This window comes from Triticum dicoccoides, chromosome 3B (genome assembly GCF_002162155.2).
Source record: "Triticum dicoccoides isolate Atlit2015 ecotype Zavitan chromosome 3B, WEW_v2.0, whole genome shotgun sequence".
In the NCBI taxonomy this organism is placed as follows: Eukaryota; Viridiplantae; Streptophyta; class Magnoliopsida; order Poales; family Poaceae; genus Triticum; species Triticum dicoccoides.
Genome location: NC_041385.1, coordinates 33,113,098 through 33,120,286, shown reverse-complemented (window position 1 = coordinate 33,120,286; position 7,189 = coordinate 33,113,098).

The window sequence follows — 7,189 nt, the reverse complement described above, 5'->3', positions numbered from 1 at the left end:
GGGGTGGTCGTATAGTGTTTGATGCCCAGCTGCTCGCAGTATTCTATGAACTCAATGGAGTTGAACTCGCCACCCTGGTCAGATCGGAATGCACGATACCTGCAGTTTCCGTCCTTCTCAGCCATTGCCCGCACTTTCTTAAACTTCTGACAAGCTTCATCCTTGGATTTCAGCAGCTCCAACCACATGTACCAACTGTAATCGTCAACTATCAGCAAGAAATACTTACTGCCGCCCAGTGTAGTTGGTGTGATCGGCCCACACAAATCTGTGTGAACAAGCTCAAAGCCTTTCTCTGCTCTGTATCCGGCCACTTGAGGAAAAGGCGCACGGTGCTGTTTTCCCAATGCACAACCAGCACAGTACTCCTCGACGCGGTCAATGACCGGCATCCCGCGTACCATTTCCTTCAAAGACATGGCTCGTAGGGCTCTGAAGTGCAACTGTCCCATCATCGCATGCCAGCGCCAGGTGACATCTTCCATCTTGGTGAGGAGACAGGCCGGGGCGTCAATGGTCGGTACGCCCGTGTACAGTCTGCTCGCTGTCTGTTTGACGCGAGCCAGGATGTGCCGGCCCGGATCTTGGATGGTCATGATCCTATCTTCAATCCCTATCCAGCATCCACCCTCATCCAACTGCCCTACTGAGATGATATTGCTGCGCAAGCTGGGAATGAAATAGACTTCAGAGAGAGCATGTTGATCACCATTCTGGCAGCGAAACACAACGGCGCCCCTGCCCTTGATAGCCACCAGAGAGCCATCTCTGAATTTCACCGTGCCGTGTACACCTTCATCAAGTGTAGAAAACATGTTTCTCTCCCCAGTCATATGGCTGGATGCCCCTGTATCATAGTACCAAAGGCCATCGGGTGAAGGCACGGGAATCACCTTTTCCTCGTTCAGAAACACAGCTTGCGGCGCCACCAGCTCAGGTGTAGAGGCGTTGGTGACCACGACCATGAGCAGGCCCTGATCGTGTTCGGCACGATCTTCATGGACGAGGTTAGCCTGTTCCTTCTTGCCTTGTCCCTTTTGCTTCTCCAGCAGTCATTTTGCCAATGTCCAACCTTGCCACAATAATGGCCTTTTCCCTTCTTCTTGCCGCCGGAGCTGCCGGATTCACCCGCGCTGTTGCAGGATGGCGGCTTTCCTCCACCGCCGCCGCCTTTGCCCGGCGACTTGTCCGACGTCTTGCCATTTCCGCTGCCGCCGCCGGATGACGATTCACCCGCGTACTTGTGGTCGCGAGCAGCCCACTCTTCGGCGGTGAATAAGAGACGGCCGTCGGACTGCGCCGTATCATCGAGATCATAGTGATTTTCACACGCTGAGAGATGCTCGGTGAGCTCCTCGATCGACATTGTCTTGAGATCGATGAGCGCTTCGATTGCCATTGCCATCTGTAGGTACTTGCGCGGCACGACTCGAAGGAACTTCTGGACGGCCTTGTGCTCGGTTACGGGGTCACCGTACAGCTCGAGGTCGGCGACGAGATCGGAGAGCCGCAGCGTGAAGTCTTCGATGGACTGGCCGTCCTTGAAGCGGAGCTCCTCGAACTCGTGGTGGCGCACTTGCGCCTTGGCCTTGCAAGCGCGGTCACTCCCCATGCGGAGTGTCTTGATGGTCTCCCATGTGGTCTTCGCCGTGTCCTTGGCCGCCAGGACCTGCAGCATCTCCGGCGGTACTCCGGTGAGGATGATCTGCAGTGCGCGCCGGTCGTCGCACTCGTAGGCGGCGTCCGAGGTCACCGCGGAGCAGACGCGGGCGACCTGCAGCTTGACCTGCATCATGAGTGCCCACTCCATGTAGTTTGTGCGCGTGAGCATCATGGACGTCCCCGACTCCTCTCGTACGATGCACTCCACCACACGGTACTCACCGTTGCCGCTGCCGGTGAGGCGCGCGAGCGACGCCATGGACGGCGGTGTCTTCGATGCGTCCGCCTTCTTGTTCTCCTTCTCCGACTCGCTGTCAGACATGGCCGCCATGGATCAGACACCGCCGGCCACCGGAGCAGGGATCGAACACCAGAGCTTTGATGCCAATTGTCGCTGCCGGACTAGAAGGGAGAGAGAGATCGGACAAGGTAGACGAACGCGAGAGAGACGAGTAGTTTTGGTGCTACCGTAACTGCGCAGCTTTTCCGTCTTTTCTCTTTCCTTATTATCTAAATACAACTCCAGTCTTCCCTCCCGGTCTAGCCGCCATGATCCACGCAGATCGCGCTGCCCCGCGATCATGTCCATAGCGAGAGTCTAACGACCAGGAGATTAACAGAAATAGAAAGGAAATAAAAACTAAGAGGGCTTGCTACGTGCGCCTCCACATTCGACTCGCATGCATGGGTCACATCTGACCCAGCTGCCACGATTATTTTAATCGGAAAAACAAACTAACCTATCCGACGTGAGCTTATAGCAGGGCTAACAGTCGGGCAGTGGGCGATGGCGATGGTGTCACGTAACTACGACATGGTGGTGATCCCTATGGTCCAATAGTGCATCATACGTGATTTGGGCATTTAGGGGCCCGTTTGGATTATGCGTGCATCCTCCCTTCCGTAACGTGTGCAAATTCACAGAAGAAGGATGTTGCAGCCATGTGAATACCAATATTTTGGTAGGATAAGTCTTGTCTGCCATCCACTTTGTAAGTAGATTGGTTTGGTGTCGATAACTTGTTTCTATTTTAATATATAAAGATTATTTTGTTAGAAAATGGTATTTTTTTCATCTCATAAAGGTCAGCCATAACAAAAAGAATTATGGCCACGTGTAGTAGAAGTTACTAGTTGAACACATCATTTTATTATGCAGGGAATTTTTTTTTCATCATATAGCAATGGAGTACACAAAATGCATGCATTTTTTACATGGGACTGAGCTCTACTCTTGACTTGAGATAGAACCCGTCAGAACAAGTCGCTGTACATGTCCGCGGACATTTAGTGAGGTCCGTTTCCATCAACTTGCCTTAATAGAGTGCAATTTTCACTTGAGCAATAAAATACAATCTTATTTGAAAGGACGATGCATTTGGACTATACTAGAATATAAGAATATGGTTTATACCGAGTGTCATCCCTTATCAAATAGAAGAGATTCAATCATCTTCCCCTGTCCCACACATCCGTCACACAGCACTACACAGGCCAAAGCTGCATGCCTACTGAGGGCATGAACAGTGGTGGCATATGGATACATATGTCTCATGACAAAAGTAATTTGAGGCAGCTACATTGACTTTTCTCCCCAACGCAAGTTATCACTAGTGTGCATCATCAAGGAATAGAAAGTAGAGACTAATACACATGCATCTCTACTCTTCACTTCAATTTTTTCAGCTTTTTACACTGGACCACACTCTTTCTCTTCAAGCACCCGTCTCCCGCAGAGGATCCCGCTTCCCCTTCGGAACCTATTTCTCCTAACATCCAATTCTACATGGCATGTGGGGCATCACCCTAGGGCTATGCATTGGCCATGTCCCGAGGCGATGGATCACATGCCACAGTAGTAGAGGACAGCGTCAGTACAGGAGTCCACAGGCATCAGCAAGAACCCGGCAAAGTAAGTAAGTAGTACTCCTTCCCGAACTAGCAAAGAAAGCAAAACATATGGTAGTGCTACTGCAGTAGACTACAGATATTACCTGCAAAGTATTTTCTACTCAACTCTCCTTTTGAAACTTGCCTGCAAAGAAATAAATGTAATGTTGTCAACTTCTCGTGCTTGGTGAGAAAAATCCCCAAGCCAAAGGATGTTCAATGGATTCACTCTTTAAGTAACTTTAGATGATACCAAGAGAATATTGAGTAACACACAAGAATATGCATACAACCATTTGATACATACATCATGGATTGGTGAGGATCCAAAATAAATCCCATTCATAACAAGATTCAAAGACAGGCGAAATGACATTAGGCATCCAAATAAAAAACATGGTTCAAATACTTGTAAACTGTGGCCCACTCTTACAATTTGTCATGATCCATAACACTCCATATGAAGAATCATCCTCATCAATATGGAAGTTTTCTTTTACCTATACAAGAATGAGAAGAGAAACTTAGAATCAATAAAACAAATAACCAGAGCTAATTTGGAACAACATTAACTGAAAAGCAAGTATATTTAAGTTTGTGATTACGTATTTCGAAATAATAATGTGGCATGGATTGAAGTAGTACATCATAAATACTAAGTGATGCAATATTTTACAGTAAAACTAATTGAAGCCTATTTCAGGTGTAAAGCACGACGTATCCTAAAGCATCAAGCCGCTCCATTGAACACTAAATCCGCAGACACCATCTCCAACAGATAAAGTGGAAAAAGGAGTCACCTCCTATTATTGAGTCTCACAAAAAAATAATGAATGTATCACCTTTCCCACATTAGACATGATCGCTATCTCTGGCCATCAACGTTAACTGGATGTGAACTACTTTCAAGATATTTCTCCTACTGCATGGATGCAAACTAATACATAATTTAGTTCTGCAACCAATGGAGCATCAAAATATTGTACTAATAGGAAACAATTATTTAAGATTCAAAGCAGCGACCTCAGCTTCTTGTGCCGGTTCTTCTTGGAAAAGCAAGAAAACAAATATATCTACTCATATATGTTGCTACATTCCGGTAGGAATAAATAAGCGATACAAAAGCACCTAACAAAGATACAAGGTCTAAGAATAATTTGACATGCCTTCCTTAAATGGGCAAGATCCAGCGGGCAAGAAATATGCTCCGACAAATGAAAAAAATTAAGACCAATTAGTACAATTAACATCAATGTCTACATTTGTTAATAGTGAAAATTGAAGCACATATATGCATTGTACATAAGTAATATATTTGGCCACCTCAGGGAATCATTTCATGAATCAGTTAATAGGAAAAGAAAAATAGAAGGGAACATATGTAAAGAAATTTAGGTGCCATCATAAAGTACGAATCCTGACACAAAAGGCATGTCCCGGTGACTCCAAAAAGCTGGGAACACGAAGGCATCTAAAATAGATACCGCCACGCACACATGTGTCCATAAGAACTACCAACCTGGCATCATTTGCCAAAAAAATGAGTTAATTCGTGTAACAAACTACATGAGGCAGTCTGAACTATTTCCGTTGCACAACGCTTCGGCGATAGACTGTTGATTCCTTTCAAACTGCCTTAGCCAGATAGAACTGCAGAAGCTATGCATCTCTGGTCCCAATGGTGAATAGTTCATATCTGAAACGACAACTGTATTCTGTAAGAAGCATCCAAAATATAATATGTCAAAAAAAATGACAAGGAGAAAGGCAAAGCATTAGTTAGAAGTTCCGGCTATGTGGCATTGCTTTGTTGTGCATCTGCCCAAAGAAACTACTTCCGTTTCCTTGCAATGTGCACATCAACAAGTTATGTACGATGATTGTCCGTAGAATAACTCATTAGGACAGACCCACTCACCACATGTCGTAAATCAATGTTAGAAAACTAGAAACAGATTAACAGATCCATGGACGATAGAGGAAAAATTATATGCAGCTTCCACAAGGGCAAGATTAGGGAAAATCCACAATATGAAGAAACGTTCGAAATTTGTTACTACAACGAAATGACCTAGTTCTTCCTTTTGACACCAACTTCAGGTCAGAAAAGAATGACCATGCCACCCAGAAAAGAACATATCACAACAGGAATCTAAAATTACATTTGGCAGAAAAAACATCATGCCCAATCAAAAGTTGAGTGGTGTCAAACATACATAAAAGAGACATTGTAAAACACCAAGACTTCAGTTATGACAAAGTTAATATGAGCACCAAGAAAAACATCTTGCGTCCAGAAATTTAAGTCCACAGAGAAACCAAAAGTCATAGAGCTAACAATGTAACGACAATGTGGTCAAATAAAAAATATTAAGAGCAAAAACCTCATGTGTTCCCACCTTGGCCTCCACCATGGTCTTTCTTTGTGTTCTTCAATGAGAACTGGGCCTGGAAAAGTGTTTGAAATTATAAGTCAATTAAGAAAAAGTTATGTTGTGTCCAAACATGTAAAAGGGTGAATTTTGTTGTGCAAAGTTCAGTACTTTGTGAACTCCCTTCCTTTCCTAAATTGTGAAGTTCTGAACTCTGTTGCCTGGAAGAAGTAACACGTACATAGGCAGTTGGAGTATTTGCTCATTCATTGCCCTGTGCTAAATAGGCATACATCAGTGCAAGCATTCATCCATGTGCTCGTCATACTAAGTTCTTACGGAATTAACAAGTTCCACAAATAAGGATACCTCTGCAGTTTCAGAATTAATTAGTATAGTATGTGTCACCTTAGCAGTTTGGATATCAAATGAGGACAGAAAGAAATCATCAGGCAATCAAAACAAAAGAATGACACCTCTGCACCTTCAGAATTAATTACTATCAATTAAAGAAAGACACTGAGCATCATGCCTACCTTTTGTTCTCGATGATATAACCCTTTTTGACTATATATATGCTAGCTAGCTTTTGCCAGTCTCTAACAGCATCAAGCATTCAGGCAGTCACATGCATATTTCTATATAAGTTGTGGAGCATTAATGTTTCTTTATCTTTTGATAACATATACTTTGAATTTAATTTTCTCCTGTTACGAAATGAGCAGTGAAAAACTAGCAAAGTACAACAACTAATTATATGAGTAAATCATCATCCAACTTAATAGCTACAAATTACAAGTAAGCAACCCATCATGTTTAATTAAATATAGGTAGACATGTCATCATGCTTAATTAGTCCTACTTAATTTCTTTCTCTCTTATAGCAAGTACAGAGCCTACACTGGAATAGGGGTTCTCTCCTCAAAAAAATGATGCAGCCTCCATCAGAAAAGAGGAGCAACTAATTAAGCACGCTCCAATTAAATTTCACTTTACCTTCTTTCCATGAGAAATTAATTGATTAAAGAGGGGCTAGTCCAATTCATCCAAAAACAGTGGAGTTCAAAGAAAGGAAGGGACGAATGATCTAAAATAGAGAAGAGATAGAGCTACCATGTTTGGCTGGATCGAAGAAGGATAACCTTGTGTTTTCCTCCACCTCAGGAGCCTTGTGCTACTTCTCTTCTTATTTGATAAAAAGCCCATTGCCATCCAGGTTCTTCTAATCTTCCTCGCCAACAGTTCCTTTGCAGCATCCCATTGTC